This window comes from Schistocerca nitens, chromosome 3 (genome assembly GCF_023898315.1).
Source record: "Schistocerca nitens isolate TAMUIC-IGC-003100 chromosome 3, iqSchNite1.1, whole genome shotgun sequence".
Classification (NCBI taxonomy): domain Eukaryota; kingdom Metazoa; phylum Arthropoda; class Insecta; order Orthoptera; family Acrididae; genus Schistocerca; species Schistocerca nitens.
Genome location: NC_064616.1, coordinates 338,232,496 through 338,253,932, shown reverse-complemented (window position 1 = coordinate 338,253,932; position 21,437 = coordinate 338,232,496).

Below are 21,437 nucleotides of genomic sequence, written 5' to 3'. Positions count from 1 at the left end.
TAGTTTCCACAACGTAACTTTGTCTCGAAATCTAACAGAAAATCCAAAGAGATTCTGCTCGTATGTGAAGTATACTAGCAGCAAGACACAATCAATGCCTTCTCTGCGCGATAGCAATGGAGGTACTATCGAAGACAGTGCTGCCAAAGCAGAGTTACCAAATACAGCCATCCGAAATGCCTTCACAAAAGAAGACGAAGTAAATATTCCTGAATTCGAATCAGGAACAGCTGCCAACGTAACTTCGAAGTAGATATCCTCGGAGTAGTGAAGCAACTTAAATCACTTAATAAAAGCAAGTCTTCTGGTCCAGACTGTATACTAATTAGGTTCCTGTGAGAGTCTGCTGATGCAACAGCTCCTTACTTAATTATCATACACAACCACTCGCTCGACGAAAGATCCGTACCCAAAGACTGGAAAGTTGGACAGGTCACACCAATATTCAAGGAAGGTGGTAGGCGTAATCCACTAAATTACAGGCCCATATCATTAACGTCGATATGCAGCAGGATTTTGGAACATATATTGTGTTCGAACTTCATGAATTACCTGGATGAAAACGGTCTATTGACACACAGTCAACACGGATTTAGAAAACAGCGTTCTTGTGAGACACAACTAGCTCTTTACTCGCTTGAAGTGTTGAGTGGTATGAACAAGGGATCTCAAATTGATTCCGTACTTCTGGATTTCCGGAAAGCTTTTGACACTGTACCACACAAGCGACTTGTAGTGAAATTGTATGCTTATGAAATATCGTCGGCCGGCCGCGGTGGTCTCGTGGTTCTAGGCGCGCAGTCCGGAACCGTGCGACTGCTACGGTCGCAGGTTCGAATCCTGCCTCGGGCATGGATATGTGTGATGTCCTTAGGTTAGTTAGGTTTAAGTAGTTCTAAGTTCTAGGGGACTAATGACCACAGCAGTTGAGTCCCATAGTGCTCAGAGCTATTTGAACCCATTTGAACCACTTTTTTTTGAAATATCGTCTCAATTATGTGACTTGATTCGTGGTTTCCTGTCTGAGAGGTCACACTTCATAGCAATTGACGGAAAATAATCGAGTAAAACAGAATTGATTTCTGGCGTTCCCCAAGGTAGTGTTATAGGCCCTTTGCTGTTCCTTATCTATATAAACGATTTGGGAGACAATCTGAGCAGCCGTATTAGGTTTTTGCAGATGACGCTGTCGTTTATCGACTAGTAAAGTCATCAGGAGATCAAAACAGATTTTCAAAATGATTTAGAAAAGATATGTGTATGGTGCGAAAATTAGCAATTGACTCTATATAACGAAAAGTGTGAGGTCATCCACTTGAGTGCTAAAAGGAATCCGTTAAACTTCGGTTACACGATAAATCAGTCAAATCTAAAGTCCGTAAATTCAACTAAATACTGGAAATTACGATTACGATCAACTTAAATTGGAAAGAACACATAGAAAATGTTGTGGGGAAGGCTAAGCAAAGATTGAGTTTTATTGCCAGGACAAAACGTAACCGATCTACTAAGGAGACTGCCTACACTGCGCTTGTCCGTCCTCTTTTAGAATACTGCTGCGCGGTGTGTGATCCTTACCAGATAGGATTGACGGAGTACATCGAATAAGTTCAAAGAAGGGCAGCACGTTTCGTATTGTCGTGAAACAGGGCAGAAAGTGTCACTGATGTGATGCAGGATGTGCGCTGGACATCATTAAAACAAGGGCGTTATTCATTGCGGAGGAATTCCAATAACCAGCTTCCTCTTTCGAATGCGAAAATATTTTGCTGACTGAGACCTCTATAGGGAGAAACCATCACCGTGATAAAATAACGGAAATCAGAGCTCGTACGGGAAGATATAAGTGTTCGTTCCTCCGGCGCGATATACGAGGTTGGAATAACAGATAATTGTGAAGGTGGTTCGATGAACCTCTGCCAGGCCCTTACAAGTGATTTGCAGGGTATCCATCTAGATGTAGATGTAGATGTAGAAAATGCGCACGTAAAGTAAACGTAGTTAGCAGAGGAAGGAGCTCAAGTGAAGAGAAAGGAAAGTAAAAGAAAATCTTATCAGAGGTGAGAATAGAAACACAAAGCCTGAAACGCTTATTAAAAGTTCAATTTGGACAGTGTTTAATCCTGTAGCGGATGGCGATGGAGAAAACGCTAATTTTGTTTGCCGTTCGGTGTGCACAGAAATTTTCGCATATTTGTCTCTATCCATGGGTGTATAGTAAACAAGGGTCTTGTGTGGGCGAAAAACGGCTTCCTAACCCGGCTCAGGAGATAACTGGATAACTGTCGATAAATGCTTGGCTATGTGTGCGCGAGACGTAACGCAGTACGTAACTGTAAGGGGTGAAGGTTTTCTGGACCTTGTTCAGACATTAATCGACACTGGAGTGACTTTCGGAAAAGTATCTGCAAAGGCTATTATAATATCTCATTCCTCGATTGTGTCCGGCACAGGCAGTGAAACTTCCCCTTTGAATGTAAAGAATGACAGTACTGGAAAAACTCTTACGTCATTTGATTTTCAAACAGCTGAGCAAAACTCAACGTACTCAGACAGTTTTCTCTTTACTTATCCTGATCATCACTAAACTGACACACAATATTTTAGCGAAACGCAATCTGACTTTCAGTAATCCCTACAAAAGAATAACCATGACTAACAATAACTTATACCTTTCATGAATCACTTACCTCACAAAAATCTTCGTGACTCGAAGTACTGCAATACAGCGAGCGCCAGTACTGCCACCTAAATAAAAGTTTCTAACTACTGAAGGCACTAACTACTGATAGGCATAGTTGGCAAATGGAAGATTTTGATAGAGAACAAACAATGTATTTACCTTAATAGCGTTCAAAAGCCATAATACATATATAAATTCTTGACGTCTATTTTGACAAATTTCCTTTTTCTGACGGACACACATCCAGATCGTCCGCTCTCAAAATTCTGCCATCTCTCTCCCCACATCCGCCACTGCTGGCGGCTCACCTCCAACTGGCCAACGCTACGCGCTGTTCACATCCAACTGCCCAACACTACACTTGCGAATAACCCAACAATGAGTCCAACCAGCCACAGACTGCACACAGCGCAGTCAGAGATTTTAGTACAGAGCGCTACGTGGCGTCACCAACATAAAAACCTAAACATCCTACTTACAGCAGAAATGCTAAAAGCGTAAGAGATAGAATTATGCCTGAGGTAAGTGCTCATATAACAAAAGCTGAATGCTCAGCAACTACAGACTTGTGGACGTGGAACGCGAGAAGAAGCCATTATCTGACAGGTACTGTCTCCTATTTTGTTACTGGACTCTCAGATCTCGTGCTTTGTTTACAACCCATTTCCCAGGTAAACCAAAACCGCGCGATAACATTCGAAGAGAATTGTTGAGGCGCTTTATGTGTCTGGGTATCCACGATTCTACTTTGAAAGGCATGCATTTTACGACTGACCAAGGTGCCAACATTGTTCCTGCACTGCGTGATTATTCACCATTAAACTGTTCCTGCCATATGCTACATACAACTGAAGAGCTACTTGGTTGAGAAGTAGCGATTCTGGTCTCGTAAACTGCCATACGGCCGGGAGAGCAGTGTGCTGACCACATGCCCCTCCATATCCGCATCCAGTGACGCCTGTGGGTGAGGATGACACGGCGGCCGGTCGGTACCGTTGGACCTTCATGGCTTGTTCGGGAGGAGTTTAGTTTAGTTTATATGCTACATACAGTGCTACGAAATGCTTTTAATCTGTAGTGTATATGCGCCAATAGCCAACATGTTCATGCTCTTTTGATTGCGGTGACAGAACTCTCCACTTACGCAAAGAGAAGTGGCCTTCTTAATGCTCTTGATAGATCACTGGAACAATCTAACGATACTCACTACAATAAACGATTGAAATTGATAGAATCGGCAGAAAGGCAATATTCGTTCTTTTGCAAAAAGCTCCCTGAGAATGGAAAAACAGCTCGAATTGAAGGAATTAATATCACACAGATGCAAAAATTACTTTCTCTTCTCACGGTACGTATGCTATTCTATTACTGTAATTCTTATACGTAGTCGCTTATTTTATAGCTTTTAAAACGCGAGGGATTTTGTAGTCCTTCAAAGGAATTATAACTGGCGAATTCATCTACAATGCACCTTCTGTTGCCATGGAAGATGACACTATTACAGCATTTGAGTCAGGCGCCCAGGGACAGAGAACCTTCTGAAATAGGACTTTCACGTAGAAGCCTCAAATTATACTTAGAGGATAAATTAAGTCTCCAAAGCTGCCACGAGGTAGCAACCTTTCTTTGGCCACAATTTCGTCATTTAGAAACGATACCTGAAGATAAGAGACGTGACATCGTGGCAGAGGTAAGAGGTAGAGGTCATTTATTGCTATGTTAATAGCTTCCCAATAACCAGATCCAAAGGAAACTGACGACTCTCAATCGAAACCAAGGTCGGTCACAGAAACGAGTGTAAGCCTCAGAGGTTCAGAGCCGATGTTCCTTCGCTCAAAGCACAGTCGAATATCTGAGAATACTTTATCAGATCACTCGATCGAATTTGTGAGTGACATTGGCGGAGCTCTGAAATTGAATGAAATATTTCGAATACGTTCGACAACGGAATATTTAGTTTTATTTTTGCAAAATAATGTATTATTAAAGAGATTTTGCACTTTTCCAATGAGGCAAAAAACATTTTAGTGAAAAAAGGATGCACAAACCACGAAAAGGGCTGCTACAAAAGTCCACTACCAGGTAAAGTAAGGAAGTTTGCTTTGGAGGCAAATATCGATGATAGTCTTGCTCCAATAGATGAACTCGAGAGATGTTGTTGTTGTGGTCATCAGTCCAGAGACTGGTTTGATGCAGCTCTCCATGCTGCTCCATCCTTTGCAAGCAGCTTCATCTCCGAGTAACTACTGCAACCTACATCCTTCTGAATCTGTGTAGTGTATTCATTCCTTGGTCTCCCTCTACGGTTTTTACCCTCCGCGCTTCCTCCCAGTATTAAAATGATGATCCCTTGGTGCCTCAGAACGTGTCCTACCAACCGATCCCTTCCTCTAGTCAAGTTGTGCCACAAATTCATCTTCTATCCAGTTCTATTCAGTACGTCCTCATTAGTTACGTGATCTAACCATCTAATCTTCAAGTGGCTCTGAGCACTATGGGACTTAACATCTATGGTCATCAGTCCCCTAGAACTTAGAACTACTTAAACCTGACTAACCTATGGACATCACACAACACCCAGTCATCACGAGGTAGAGAAAATCCCTGACCCCGCCGGGAATCGAACCCGGGAACCTGGGCGCGGGAAGCGAGAACGCTACCGCACGACCACGACCTGCGGACCATCTAATCTTCAGCGTTCTTCTGTAGCACCACATTTCGAAAGCTTCTATTCTCTTCTCGTCTTAAATACTTATTGTCCATGTTTCACTTTCATACATGGCTACAATCCATACAAATACTTTCAGAAAAGACTTCCTGACCCTTAAATCTATACTCGATGTTAACAAATTTCTCTTCTTCCGAAATGTTCTCCTCGCCATTGCCAGTCTACATTTCATATCCTCTCTACTTCAACCACCATCAGTTGTTTTGCTCCCCAAATAGCAAAACTCCTTTACTTCTTTAAGTGTCTCATTGCCTAATCTAATTCTGGCAGCATCACCCGATTTAATTCGACTACATTCCATTATCCTCGTTTTTATTTTGTTAATGTTCATCTTATATCCTCCTTTCAAGACATTGTCCATTCCGTTCAACTGCTCTTTCCGGTTCTTTGCTGTCTCTGGCAGAATTACAATGCCATCGGCAAACTTTAAAGTTTTTCTTTCTTCTCCATGGATTTTAATTCCTATTCCAAATTTTTCTTTCGTTTCCTTTACTGCTTGCTCAATATACAGATTAAATAACATCGGGGATAGGCTATAGTCCTGTTTCACTCCCTTCCTAACCACTGCTTTCCTTTCATGCCCCTCGACTCTTATAACTGCCATGTGGTTTCTGTACAAGTTGTAAACAGCTTTTCGCTCCCTGTATTTTGCCCCTGCCACCTTCAGAATTTGAAAAAGAGTATTAGAGTCAACATTGTCAAAAGCTTTCTCTAAGTCTACAAATGCTAGAAATGTAGTTTTGTCTTTCCTTAATCTATCTTCTAAGATAAGTCGTAGCGTTAGTATTGCCTCACGTGTTCCAACATTTCTACGGAATCCAAACTGATCTTTCCCGAGATCGGCTTCCAATAGTTTTTCCATTCGTCTGTAAAGAATTTGTGTTAGTATCTTGTAGCCGTGACTTATTAAACTATTAGTTCGGTAATTTTCATACCTGCCAACGCTTGCGTTCTTTAGGATTGGAATTATTACATTCTTCTTGAAGTCTGAGGGTATTTCGTCTGTCTCATACATCTTGTCTCCAGATGATAGACTTTTGTGTCCAGGATGGCTCTCCCAAGGCTATCAGTAGTTCTAATGGAATGTTGTCTGTTCCCAGAGGTCTTGTTTTGACTCAGATCTTTCAATGCCTATCAAACTCTTCATGCAGTATCATTTCTCCCATTTCATCTTCTATGTCCTCTTCCATTTCCATAATATTGCCCTTAAGAACATCGCCCTTGTATAGACCCTCTGTATACTCCTTCCACCTTTCTGCCTTCCCTTTTTTGCTTAGAAGTGGTTTTCCGTCTTAGCTCTTGATATTCATACAGATGGTTCTCTTTTCTCCAAAGGTCTCTTTAATATTCCTGTAGGCAATATCTATCTTACCCCTGCTACATCCTTAAATATGTCCTCTATTCATCCCTTTTTAGCCATTTTACTCCTCCTGTCGATCTCATTTTTGTGACATTTGTATTCCTTTTTGTCTGCTTCATTTACTGCATTTCTATATTTTCTCCTTTCGTCAATTAAATTCCATATCTCTTCTGATACCCAAGGAATTTTACTAGCCCTCGTCTTTTTACCTGCTTGATTCTCTGCTGCTTTCACTATTTCATCTGTCAAAGTTACCTTTTCTTCTCCTACCGCATGTCTTTCCCCCTTTCTTTTATGATTCTTAAACCAAGTGTCAGCTATGATTAAGTTATGCTGTGAGCAAAATTCTACCAGGCGGCTTCCTCTTTCATTCCTTACCCCCATTCCATATTCACCTACTACGTTTCCTTCTCTACCTTTTCCTACTATCGAATTCCAGTCCCCGATGACTGTTTAATATTCGGCTCCCTTCACTGTCTGAATAATTCCTTTTCTCTCATCATACATTTCTTGTCTCCTGAGTAGTCCCCGCCCAGAGATCCGGATGGGGGACTATTTTATCTCCGGAGTATTTTACCCAATGGGACGCCATCATCATTTAACCGTACAGTAAAGCTTCATGCCCTCGGTCAAAATTACGGCTATAGTTTCCCCCTGCTTTCAGCCGTTCGCAGTGCCAGCTCAGTAATTTCGTTTTGGTTAATGTTACAAGGCCAGATCAGTCAGTCATCCAGACTGTTGCCCCTGCAACTAGTGGAAAGGCTGCTGTCCCTCTTCAGGAACCACACGTTTGTCTGGCCTCTCAACAGATACCCTTCCGTTGTGGTTGCACCTACGGTACGACTATCTATATCGCTGAGGCACGCAAGCCTCCCCACCAACGGCAAGGTCCATAGTTCATGGAAGGAGATATTTAAGTCACAACTGCAAAATGGGAGAAAATGTGGCTTCTTACCGGAAAACGAAAAGGCATAATACTTCCACTATTCAGAAAATAGCCAGAAAAATACTGTGTATACTAGCACGTAGTACTGCTTCTGAAGGAAATTTTAGTTCTGTCTGTGTCATTCACACCGCAAGACGCTCACTTTGACATCCAGACTATGTTGATACTCTTATTATTACTCATAGTAACCCTATCCGAGACAAACGAGTAAAAAAGTATGCTGGAACTCTTTTATGCCATTAAGTTACGTTTTCCGTTGTTTGTAGTAGTGGTAAGTTTTCGTTTATTGCACATTCTGGTGCGTACGTTTGATTTACGTGCACTGCTTCGGCTGGTAAATAATCAAAATAGGCTTTACTTCGTTGTGAAGAGACACTCATTTCATCTGTGTGTGCCTTACACTTACCTTCGCCTTTCATAAGGGAACGATTTTTGCGGTCAGCCAGAAAGCAATGAAGAACATACTGACCCTAACTTCCAGTCTGCAAGTCCATATTACTCATTGTACGCACGGAAAGAAAACGTTTCTACTTGCTATTTACTCAGCGGTATCTGGAACTATTTTAATAAGTTTTTAGTTTCAACTGATTTATATATTTACAAAATATTCGCAAACACAAAATATAATAATATCCCTAATGTCAGTAACAATATCCCTATCTGAAACAGCACTGTTAACAGTTCAGAGGCGACTTCTATGGGTAGTTCCAAGCAAAATGGTCTATAGCCCTGATTTCTAGTCACCAAAACTTAATTGCTCGCCCTAAAAGTGGAAAATAATCTCTCCACTTGCCACGCGGTTTTGTCAACATTACAGGCGGCACACAAACAGTTACTTCCGTATACAGCCCTCACGACTTCACTTCCTACTTTTACCTAAATCGCTTTTGTTAGCTGCCCAGATCTGACGTCATGCGAGGCACAGCGCACGCTGGCGTTTGACTGACGCAGACAAAATGATATCGCGGTGCGAAATGTTTGTTCTTACTGCTTCTCTAGCCGTATTTACGTATGTGCGCAGTGGACCGCCAAACTGAACATTTGCTCTCGACGTAGGCACAGGTAGCAGTATCTAAATGGGCCCTGTCTCGGACACGTATTAATTAATATCTCAGTCGTTTAACAGTTCTCTGCCTTCTTAATTTTTTAAAATAAAACTAAGTTTACTTTAGTTACTGAAAAAGTTTTAGCTCGACGGCATTTAAACTTCGCTACCTAGAATTTTTAGAACGGAATGGACAGTAGAACACGACATCGAAACTGCCTCTTTAAGATTTCTTGTATTCATAGTTATGAGCAATATATTCTTGAAACTTGGTACAGCTGTCTTGTAGCATTATTGTAATCGAGTGTTGTAATTATAACTTGCTATTACAAATACAAATGATACTCAATCTACCATGAATAATAACGTTTCCATTCCAAATTTTGTTCTTAGTAAATAACTTGAAAACTAATAGAGGTAGCTTATTGGTGTCACTTAGTTACTGTTTTTGCATCAGACTGAGGCTACATACGAATTTTCATCTTTTTGAGTTTAATATTTAGCGACTTCCGTTTTTCATAAAAACGCCGATTTTCACCAAAATATTGCTCTGATCAAGTTGAGACTCATACAGTGTTAACACTAACACACTTAAGCATACACTGACGAAGTTTGGAAAAGTTATTTTAATTTTTAGTTTCTGTCTTAGGTTACGGTGCAGTCCTTTGTCTGTTAAGCACGGAGGCGTTATGACGTGGCGCTAGTAGTAGTGAACTGGAGTAAGCTCCGGCACACACGCCTCTGTACCTCTTAAATGATGCAGCACTTGTTTCGTTCCATGCTTTTCAAATTCGTTTTGAATGTTTGAAATGAAATAAAATTCAGTTTAATTCCAAATAATGACTGAAGAGCAAAGTCAATACTGGCAGTTGCGTTTCAGCCTCAACTTATCATGTTTTAAATTTAGTATTCAGAAAAACATATCATTTCATTCACAAGTGTATGGCTCTGAGCACTATGGGACTTAACAGCTATGGTCATCAGTCCCTTAGAACTTAGAACTACTTAAACCTAACGACATCACACAACACCCAGCCATCACGAGGCAGAGAAAATCCCTGACCCCGCCGGGAATCGAACCCGGGAACCCGGGCGTGGGAAGCGAGAACGCTACCGCACGACCACGAGATGCGGGCACACAAGTGTATGGATCGCAATATATATACAGGGTGTACGGCACTAGCTGCAGGACAAATTCCTCACATGCAGACGAAGAAGCTATGTTATATGAACATGGGTCTGAAAACACTTTATTTCCATGTTACAGCTCATTTTCTCCAACTCCTTAATCATGGGAAACACACAAGAACTGAACGTTAGAATCAAGGGAAATATGCTCTCTTGGTGAAGACGGGAACGTTGTGAACCGACAGTGTTTTGTTTTACATGTTCCTGTTTCTTTGCGACGTACGTGATTACCTATCTGCAGGTAACATCAACTGTCCCAGCGATCAGTACGACCGTTGCAAGCATGCGGGTTACTACGTAGAGTTAATCACAGACTTGGCTCATGCAATAGCGGTGCACACAAATGCAGAGATGGCAGATGCCCATTTGATGTATGGGTTAGCTGATGGCATGACGGTACCAGATCGGTAGGTGGAGATGGACCAATGCTTGGTCTCCACGCTCTCCGGACCTGAACCAATTGGACTTCTATTTGTGGGGGTGTTTTAAAGCTCTTGTGTATGGAGCTCCAGTGCAAGATGTTCAGACTCTCCGTGCCTGTATTATGGAAGGCAGTGAAACCATACGCAGTACTCCGGGGATACACCAGCACATCCAGGATTCACTACGACGGTGGGTTGATGTATGTGTCAATGCCCACAGAGGGCATATTGAACATCTGCTGTGAGAAGGAGTTTGTGGCGTCGCAACTAGTGCGCGATCGCCCATTTGTCTATTAAAATCTTTACTTCAGAATGTATGTGGGCTGCAATGTAAGCCGGTAGAGTATTATACGGTCAGTAACGGACGAGTTGTGTCCTGCAGACTGACGTCACGACCATCTGTTGCAGCTGCGCGTGTGAAAGCAGTGGAGTAGCGCTGGCAGGCCACTTACATTATACGAAACTAAAAATATTAATAATTAATAAAGGAATAACCTGAGGAACGTCATATTTGATGTACATCCTTCTGTTGTGAAAACAAACAATATGTCAAAGTCTGAGATCAAAAATAGTTGTATTTTGGAAGTTAGTAAAATTTCATAAAAAAACGTAATTTTCTGACAGTCAAGAATTTAAATAAATACAGTGATGTAATAGTTCACCTTCAGTGACTATGTACGATGATCTGATAACACTTTCAGTGTTCATATATAAATTTGGAAAGTTTTTAGTTTCAGAAAACCTCCGTGACTTTTCTATAATAATAATTTCAAGAACTCTAAGTAAATATGTGTATTTTGTGTTAGGGTGCGTGTGAATGAGAATGCGTGCGTGAGAGTATGTGGGACGTTCGGCATTATTAAAAATCATTCATGTAATTCTCTACAGGAGCTGGCAAGTGTTCCAACTCTGTAACGTGGGAACGAATCCACTAGTGGTTCCCCTACTAGTGAATGTCGGATGTCCAAGTATGTATGCTTATGTATAAGACAGCCAGAACATTCGCGACTACATAATAAATTTCCAGATATAGAGTAAAGCTTATAGTTCATTTTGTTTTGTTTATTTAATTAGAGAGTTTTGTGTTACTTAATTTGATGACGTCAATGAGCCAAGAGAAGTGGTTGGTGCTTGCTAGATTTTGGCACGAGCCGCGCCCTAGAAGTGAATTCTCATTGGTCGTTAAGTGCTGACAGCCAGTGAGAAGCGAGACGGTTGGCCGCCTAGCGAGGAGATACAGTTTTTAGTGTGGGAGAATGGGAGGAGAGACGCGAGCTAACTTTGATTGGAGGCGGTTATGCTGAATGTGACTTTTCGCATTATGTGTAAGATGAAGTCTTGGGATGACTTCCGCGTTATGGTCCAGTGTTAATGGTATCTGGTAGTGACCAGAAACTGTTCGTGAAAACTTTAGAGTGTTGTGATAATTCGTTCCGACGAAAGTCGCGAGTGAACTTTGAATTATATAGCGTGGCGGTACTGAGTATATTCTTACTGAGTATTTTATGGCGAGCATAAACTTTTACTAAAGACAACCACTGAATATCGTGTGCAGAAGTAATTGGCCGATCATTGACCGTGTTACAAATAATTGGTTTCGGAATTTGGGAAGATAAAAGTTCTGGCTGTTTTAGGTATGGTGATAACTGTGAGCAGAAACTTTAGTAATTTTGGTAAATGTGGGCTGATGATCTTGCTTAACGGCAATAAAGATCTATTGAAGGTTTAAATTTGAACTTCATGTTTAAAGTACGAGTGACATCCCCTTACCGAATCATTTCATTAAAGTACATAGACAATTTTCAGCAAATGTTACTTATAGCCGCCTCCGGCGTGTAGATATGAGGTTACAGTTTCCTCAACACTGCTTTTCTGTGATCTCGTATGTAGCTGCAGTCAGGAGTTTACGTGCGAAGATCTACCGCTGTAAAGAGGTAGGTGAAAAAAAATTATAAAATAAATTGCATTGCAGCAGCAGCAACGTATAATTCGTCGCAATTGGTGCATCGCACGCACGCACGTAAAAAAATCCGTCGCAAGTTGCATGTAGTATGCTGGTGCATTCTGTTCGTGTGTGTTTTCCATGATTAATGAGATGCAGAAAATGAGTTGTAACATGGAAACAAAGCGTTTACAGACCCATCTTCATATAACACAATTTCTTCGTTTACCCGTGAGTAATGTGTCCTGCAATTGGTGTCGTATATTTTTGTTGCATCCTGTATTTGATGAGTCTTCTTAACATTTAAAAAACCCCGAAGCGGCTTAGATGACGGTGAAACAAGTAATTTAACGTACGACACATCTGGCCTACAAATGTCGGGGAACACCCGAAAAGTTGATGACAAATGTTGAACACGTAACGTCAGCAGGTGACGTACCTCGCCGCGCGTGCAGCTGTCGAGTATTCACGTCGGTGTGGCTTCGAGCCTACGTGGATGATGATAATGCGTGCGGCTTTGGGATCGAATCTTGCGGGTGGCAAGAAGTACTTCTTTATTTGTTTAGCCAATTATATGTTTACTTTGTGGTAATATTTATTATTTCATTTACCGTTCTCGCGGCCCCGCTGGTTACTGCGAAGTACAATATAACAAAATACTAGTATATTGCCTCACAAGTGAGAGAGTACAAGCTTCCGAACTGTGTCGTTACCAATAAATGACCTACCTTTTCTTTACTAAATGAAGTCTGTAAACAAGAAAGAAGGGTCAAAAGGAAAGAAACACAAAACAAGAACAACTTTTGCTTGGTTACAGCGAGGACAATAATTTTGTAACTTCTGTGTCGTTTACAACAGATTACATTCACAAAAGGTGTTCAACGAAAGACTAGCCTAGCGGAGCAATGTGCAGTAGTGCCCCCCCCCCCCTCTTTCTCTCTCTCTCTCTCTCTCTCTCTCTCCCTCTCCATCCCTCTCTCTCTCTCTCTCTCCATCCCTCTCTCCCTCTCCATCCCTCTCTCTCTCTCTCTCTCTCTCTCTCTCTTTTTTCTACACATATTACTGGCGGTTCGGAAAGAAAGAACTTATTTCCATTGTTTACTGCAGATAAACTTTAAAAGATAGAAACACATTGCGCATGTCACCGGGTGAGACAGGTTCAAAGCTTGGCACAGCTGCGCTGTCGTTTGTAGCAACATGATGACTACACCACAAGAGAAATCATTTTGTGTGTTGGAACTAGCGCGAAGTCACTTAACTGTTCAAGTGCAACTTGTATTCCGCCGTCTATTCAGCAAGAAGTCACCTCTGCACAAGCATATTTATGACAGGCCCACAAAATTCTTGGAAGCTAGTTGCATATGCAATGGAAACAGCACTGGTCGAACACCGATGCCTGATGAAAATGTCGAGCACATCCGAGATGCGTTCACAGGGAGCCCTCGCAAGCCCACAAGGAGTGCAGGCCAGGAACTTCTACTTCCTCAAACAACGGTGCTGCGTGTTCTGAAATGACGCCTGCAAACGAAGCCTTGCAAGTTGCAGTTACTGCAGCAATTACGTCCCGGCGATCGTAACAGAAGATACGAATATTGCTTTGCAGTTCTCCAGTATGTGGCAGAGGAGACTTTTTCCGGACGGCTCATCATTTCAGACGAATCGACGTTTCATCTATCTGATAAAGTAACCCACCCTAGTGTACGAATTTGGGGGTCACAAAACCCTGACGTCGTCGTCGAACCAGAAAGAGACTCGCCGAAACTGAATATGTTATGTGCTGTTTCTGTTCACGAGGTTTATGGACCTTTCTTTTTGCGGAGGAAACTGTAACAGTGAAGTCGTACCTAAACATGGAGCAAAATTGTTTCCTCAACTTCATGAAGATTTCAATGATTTAATTTTTATGTATGACAGCGCCACGTCTCACTTTCACCTTGAGGAGCGGCGTTATCTTAACAACACTATAGACAACTAGATCAAAAATTTTCAAAATGTGTGTGAATTTCTAAGGGGCCAAACTGCTGAGGTCCCTAGACTTACACACTACTTAAACTAACTTACGCTAAGAACAACACACACACCCATGCCCGATGGAATATTTGAACCTCCGGCGGGAGGTGTCGCGCTATCCGTGACATGGCGCCTCTAACCGCCGGGTCACTCCGCACCGGCGACAAGATCACGTTCATTGTTTTTGGCCTCCCAGGTCACCAGACCTCGCATCTTGTGATTTTTTTTCTGTGGAGGTACAGGAAAGGTGAAGTCTTTGTCCCACCTATGGCAGCTACTCTTCAAGAACTGAGAAATCGAATTGTTGAAGCTGTCGATTCAGTGAACAGTGACCTGATGATTCACGTGTGGCACGAAATGGACTACCGTTTCAGTGTTTCTCGAGCAACGCACAGTGCTCATGTTGAGTTTATGGTGTAGTGTCTGTGAGAACATAAAACTTTGAATCTTCCTCTATCTAGTGACATGCTGAAAGAGTTTCTGTGGTTTGTAAACATGGTGTTGCCCTTGCGGTGAAGCAGCAGCCCAGGTGGGCTGCGGAGGGCTAAAGCAGCCCAGAGCCACGGGTTGGCTGGCGGCCGCGTCGAATGCGGCACGTCGGGCCGGAGGAGCCCGAGGGCCACTCTGCAGTATTCTGATTCCGGTGTCTTAAACACTATATAACCTCACTAACCATACACCAGTGACACACCATGACGCTCCTAGAGACCGCATTGATATCCAGTACATATTTATGACGCCACACGTACGACTTTTCTTCTCTTCACTACAATTTTTTCTGTATATGCCTACTTACTGACGATATTAGCTGAGAAATCTGGCGTTGTTATTTATTTAGTTCAGTCTTGTATTAGTCCATTTCCTCCTTCCCATCTCTCTATCCACCTCCTCCTCGCCCTCTCTCCAACCATCACCTCGTTCCCACTCTCTCTGCCCGTCTCCTTCCTCCCTCTCTGACGCTCCATCTCCTCCTCCCCCCTCTCTCCATTCACGTGTTCCCCCCACCTCTTCCTCAGGCCCTCACTCCGCTATTACCCCATTATCACCCCCACCTCAATGGGAGGTTGGTAGTTCTTACCCCCACAGTATTTATTTCCAGGTAGTAAGTAATATGTGCACCAAGCTTTGTTGTAATCGATCGAGGGGCGTAGGACGAGGTGTTTAACTTACGAATATGTGACATATATTGTACACATATGAATTTCTGATTCTCTGGTGTTTTACACCATATGACTAAAGGGACGATGTTAAATTTGTCTGTGGTATTCATCCGTGTGGCTTGACCTTAGCTCCCGAAAAATTGACAAAATTATTAGCTCGCTGCTGTGCTCATTCTCGCAACCTGTTTGATGCAATTAATGGCACATGTAAGACACAAATGGTACGGTAAGTGAATAGCAGCATGTCGTCTTCGAACATTTTTAAGTCACCCCTTCTTATTCATCCCCCACCTCCCCTCGTGGTGATTGGAAATCTTATTCCCAGAGTATTTTTATACAAACAATAAGTCATGTACCCAACAAATTTGTTTGAAATTGCTACAAGTGTTCCTCAATTACGCTTCGGCCGGCCGGTGTGGCCGTGCGGTTCTAGGCGCTTCAGTCTGGAACCGCGTGACCGCTACGGTCGCAGGTTCGAATCCTGCCTCGGGCATGGATGTGTGTGCTGTCCTTAGGTTAGTTAGGTTTAAGTAGTTCTAAGTTCTAGGGGACTGATGACCACAGATGTTAAGTCCCATAGTGCTCAGAGCCATTTGAACCATTTGAATTACGCATCAAGGTCACCTCCTTTTCATTCCGACCCCTATGGTGTCTAGTTGATTCTTAACTCCACGGCGCTTCTTTCCAGATAGTAGATAACGATTAAACAACCGATTCTTTAATAAGTAGAACTCCCTGCATAAACAACTTCAAACTTCTGATTACTTTACAGGAGGGTGAATGCGTTAAATACACTCCTGGAAATTGAAATAAGAACACCGTGAATTCATTGTCCCAGGAAGGGGAAACTTTATTGACACATTCCTGGGGTCAGATACATCACATGATCACACTGACAGAACCACAGGCACATAGACACAGGCAACAGAGCATGCACAATGTCGGCACTAGTACAGTGTATATCCACCTTTCGCAGCAATGCAGGCTGCTATTCTCCCATGGAGACGATCGTAGAGATGCTGGATGTAGTCCTGTGGAACGGCTTGCCATGCCATTTCCACCTGGCGCCTCAGTTGGACCAGCGTTCGTGCTGGACGTGCAGACCGCGTGAGACGACGCTTCATCCAGTCCCAAACATGCTCAATGGGGGACAGATCCGGAGATCTTGCTGACCAGGGTAGTTGACTTACACCTTCTAGAGCACGTTGGGTGGCACGGGATACATGCGGACGTGCATTGTCCTGTTGGAACAGCAAGTTCCCTTGCCGGTCTAGGAATGGTAGAACGATGGGTTCGATGACGGTTTGGATGTACCGTGCACTATTCAGTGTCCCCTCGACGATCACCAGTGGTGTACGGCCAGTGTAGGAGATCGCTCCCCACACCATGATGCCGGGTGTTGGCCCTGTGTGCCTCGGTCGTATGCAGTCCTGATCGTGGCGCTCACCTGCACGGCGCCAAACACGCATATGACCATCATTGGCACCAAGGCAGAAGCGACTCTCATCGCTGAAGACGACACGTCTCCATTCGTCCCTCCATTCACGCCTGTCGCGACACCACTGGAGGCGGGCTGCACGATGTTGGGGCGTGAGCGGAAGACGGCCTAACGGTGTGCGGGACCGTAGCCCAGCTTCATGGAGACGGTTGCGAATGGTCCTCGCCGATACCCCAGGAGCAACAGTGTCCCTAATTTGCTGGGAAGTGGCGGTGCGGTCCCCTACGGCACTGCGTAGGATCCTACGGTCTTGGCGTGCATCCGTGCATCGCTGCGGTCCGGTCCTAGGTCGACGGGCACGTGCACCTTCCGCCGACCACTGGCGACAACATCGATGTACTGTGGAGACCTCACGCCACACGTGTTGAGCAATTCGGCGGTACGTCCACCCGGCCTCCCGCATGCCCACTATACGCCCTCGCTCAAAGTCCGTCAACTGCACATACGGTTCACGTCCACGCTGTCGCGGCATGCTACCAGTGTTAAAGACTGCGGTGGAGCTCCGTATGCCACGGCAAACTGGGTGACACTGACGGCGGCGGTGCACAAATGCTGCGCAGCTAGCGCCATTCGACAGCCAACACCGCGGTTCCTGGTGTGTCCGCTGTGCCGTGCGTGTGATCATTGCTTGTACAGCCCTCTTGCAGTGTCCGGAGCAAGTATGGTGGGTCTGACACACCGGTGTCAATATGTTCTTTTTTCCATTTCCAGGAGTGTATTTGTCGTTAAGCATGTAAGCGAGGAATGATTAGAAAATCACTGAAATTATGTTTAAAGTTTATTGGGTGACGCTAAGGGCTCTTATTATCAAACGCTGGATTAGTATCGTCCGGTCAGCTTGCAATCCGTTAAACAAAATAAAAATAAGAGTTTTTTCGCACATCGTAGTGTATACGACGACATAACTCCTGGACTACGTGTCGTACAGCGATACAATTCTGCAGGTATATTCAGTGCTATATGTGGATATTGTCGGCAAAATATTTTGGGAATGGATTTAGTAGTAAAGAAGTAATAAATTAAAACGCCGTGCCTGACGCGGCGGTTTCACTGAATGAACAGAAAAATTGTGTAAACGATATTTTCCTTTTATAATTTTGAGTAGAGTCGTCAACGGGGAAGATTGTTAAGAGGTTTGAAATTAGGTGTAGAACTTGTTGCTAGCCGCTAAGTGCTCTCATTCTCAAATACTGTTGGCTGGTTGATTTGGTGGAGAGAACTGCGCGGTCGTCGGTCCCATCGGATTAGCGAAGGATGGGGTAGGAAGTCGACCGTGCCCTTTCAAAGAAGCCATCCCGACATTTACCTGAAGCTATTTAGGGAAATCACGCGAAACCTAAATCAGAATGGCCGGGCACGACATTGAACCGTCGTCCTCCCGAATGAGAGTCCAGTGTGCTAACCGCTGCGCCACCTCGCTCGGTCAGATACTATATGAATACAACCTGGTATTTCTGCGCGGTGAGTTACGCTCCTGTTTCACTTCCACCCCTTTGAGAGGTAGGTCGTTCTTATCCCCAAAGTGCTTCTTTCCAGGTAGAAAGTGATTTTGTGTGCCAAGTTTCATAGAAATCGATCCAGCGGTTAACGACGAGGTGTTGCACATACATACATACACACATACATGCATTTTATAATATGTAGTGATTCATAATATTTCCATTGTCGTTTGTTGACCCCTTGACGCTTTACAAGCAGCAAGGACGGTCAATAGGACAAAGTGGCGAACACAGTCAGAGCTTCAGGTGTCAACATACACGATAACCATACGAACAGGTTTCTGTCTGTCACCAGGGCGGATTCGTAGCGTATCGGGCTTGCTATCGTCCTGCCTCGAAGTAGGCTGCAGCACAGGATGTAGGTCACGCGGGGATGGGATGAGCAACGTGCTGGAAGCTGTCCAACGAACGCGGGGACAGAATTTTGCTGTTCATAGCGACTGAAGACATCAAGCAGTGTCCTTCAGGTTTCCAGCTTTTTACTGCATAAATATTCATCGGCACGCACGCTCCTCACAGATTTCAACATCGGAACATCTGATCCGTTGTTGCTGTTGGTACTGATTCCTTACTAAATTCGTCTATGTTTGCAGTGCTGCGTGGAATATCGGGTATCCGGGACGCACGGATAGCGTGCGATCGCTTTCTCCGACGAATCCCTCTTACGTATGCAGCTCCACGACGGTCATATCTGTTGCTTGACTACGTCACGCCCTTCGCCTGAGCGTATCGTGCATTGCGCTCTGTCAGACCATCTCATTATCTATAATTGTGGCATGCTATCGGGTTCTAGTCTCTTTCCTGACCAGTGTGTGTTGTAATCATATTCACCGATAGCTTTACACAGCATGAGCACTAGAAACTGTGTTTTTTCCCCAATCTTTAAGGTTAGCTTGTGTCAAGTAGCAATAGCACAACTCAACGCCATATTTGACACACATCTCCCGACGTTTACTGGATTTCCAGCACGTCATAAGGCTTCCTTGGTCAGTGCTTTCACCGCATTTCCTTCCCGTGGAAAATCTGTTATCGAAGGATTAATGACCATAAGCTTCTTCCCTGCACGATGTTTGTTACAAATCCAGAACGTTGTAACTGATATGACCTTGAGTTATTGGTGAAACATTGTAATTCTAACACACGAAAACACACATTTTCGCGTATATTTCGTCCGCAGCTCGTGGTCGTGCGGTAGCGTTCTCGCTTCCCACGCCCGGGTTCCCGGGTTCGATTCACGGCGGGGTCAGGGATTTTCTCTGCCTCGTGATGACTGGGTGTTGTATGCTGTCCTTAGGTTAGTTAGGTTTAAGTAGTTCTAAGTTCTAGGGGACTGATGACCATAGATGTTAAGTCCCAAAGTGCTCAGTGCCATTTGAACCATTTTTTTTCGCGTATATTTCATATGTTTCATAACTTTTCATTGAATACAACATTCTGTCCGATTCTGTGTCAATTTTGCACTGTTACGCTAGAATATTGGACTAAACACAAAAACCTAGGTCCTGTGAAATAAGAAATTGTAAATCATAGGCAGAAAAGTGTGTTTCCTTGGATAACGTTCAAAATATTTTAAAATAAATAATCGAAATAAAATTCGCGGAATAATGAAATTTCTGAGTGAAAATATCATCGAATGCAATAACAACAATACAGATAAAAATAAAAATGCATCATAAAAATTTAAATTTACTTCATTTTACAAATATTATTAATTAGGTGGAAGCAGAGAAGGGTCTGGACATGGCGTCTTAGTAGGAACTATGCCAATTTTCTCTGTCCACGGTTTGACAAAGGTATAGAGAGCGAAAATAGATCAAAATGGGTGTATCAGATCAACAAGCCTTTAGTCTTTTACACCTTAGTTATATTACTAATCAACGCATTTTAGTAGTTCAGAAATATAATAACACGACTAAGCGGTTATGAATTACGGAACATTATTGGCAACTGTTTCATTTATATCAGTAAATTATACTCCTATAACACAATCACGTTGGCCTTCAGAATGGCTGTGGGGTATTGGAGCTTTTTGGGTGAAAACCAGCCCATCCTCACTTACGGGCCTTTGAAAATTTACTTCGCTGAACGCTACACATTATGATGAATAATTAAGTTCCAGTCCCACTTCAACATGTCCTAATTTGGTGGCCGCATACATATCAGATACTACTATGGTGACCATAATTTGGCAGTCCGAATGTTTGAGCATTATAGCAGACAAACGCTGTGATAGTTTGGGGCACCATTGAAAACAATATACTACTTTGGCAGTCCGAATTATTGAGCTTTATAGCGGACAAATACCGTGATAATTTGGAGCACCATTGAAAACAACGTGCGATTCCGACACCTACGCTTCGATGACAATCCGAACAGGAAACACCGCAACAGGAAGGCAGATGCGCAGGTCATATTCTCTTCCACGCAGGACAATGACCGTCCATGCGACGTAATCACCGTGTGAACATTCTCCGATCTGGCTGAACGTTCGCCTGAGGTGCGACCTTTCGAACGTGCCTGATAAACTACTAGCCGGAAACTTATTTGTTACATTCCAGCAGTTACTAATGTTGATGCTTTGAGAATAAGCATACAAACAAATGCAAGGAGCAAATGCACTTCTCGGGTTTGCCACCGGATCATACTGTGAAAATCCCACAACGTCTCGTCAGTAGAACTGTTCGAAATTTTCAGGTGGTAGTAGTTGCCGTTGTCACAGCTGCAAGACACGACTGATTGTAATCAGTGGCGGCGTCGAAATTTTGCAGGCCAGGAGCAGGCGGGAAGGCGCTCGCAGTTGAGGAAAGCGGCACTCATAGTGCCCCCTGCTGAGAGCCACAGAAAGCCCTTCCGCGCATGTGCTATGGGCAATGACTGTGCCGTCAGACCCTCATGTAGTTAGAAGCAGAATTAAATTTCGGCGGTGCACTGCGCCGAGTCCTTTAATTTAACGACA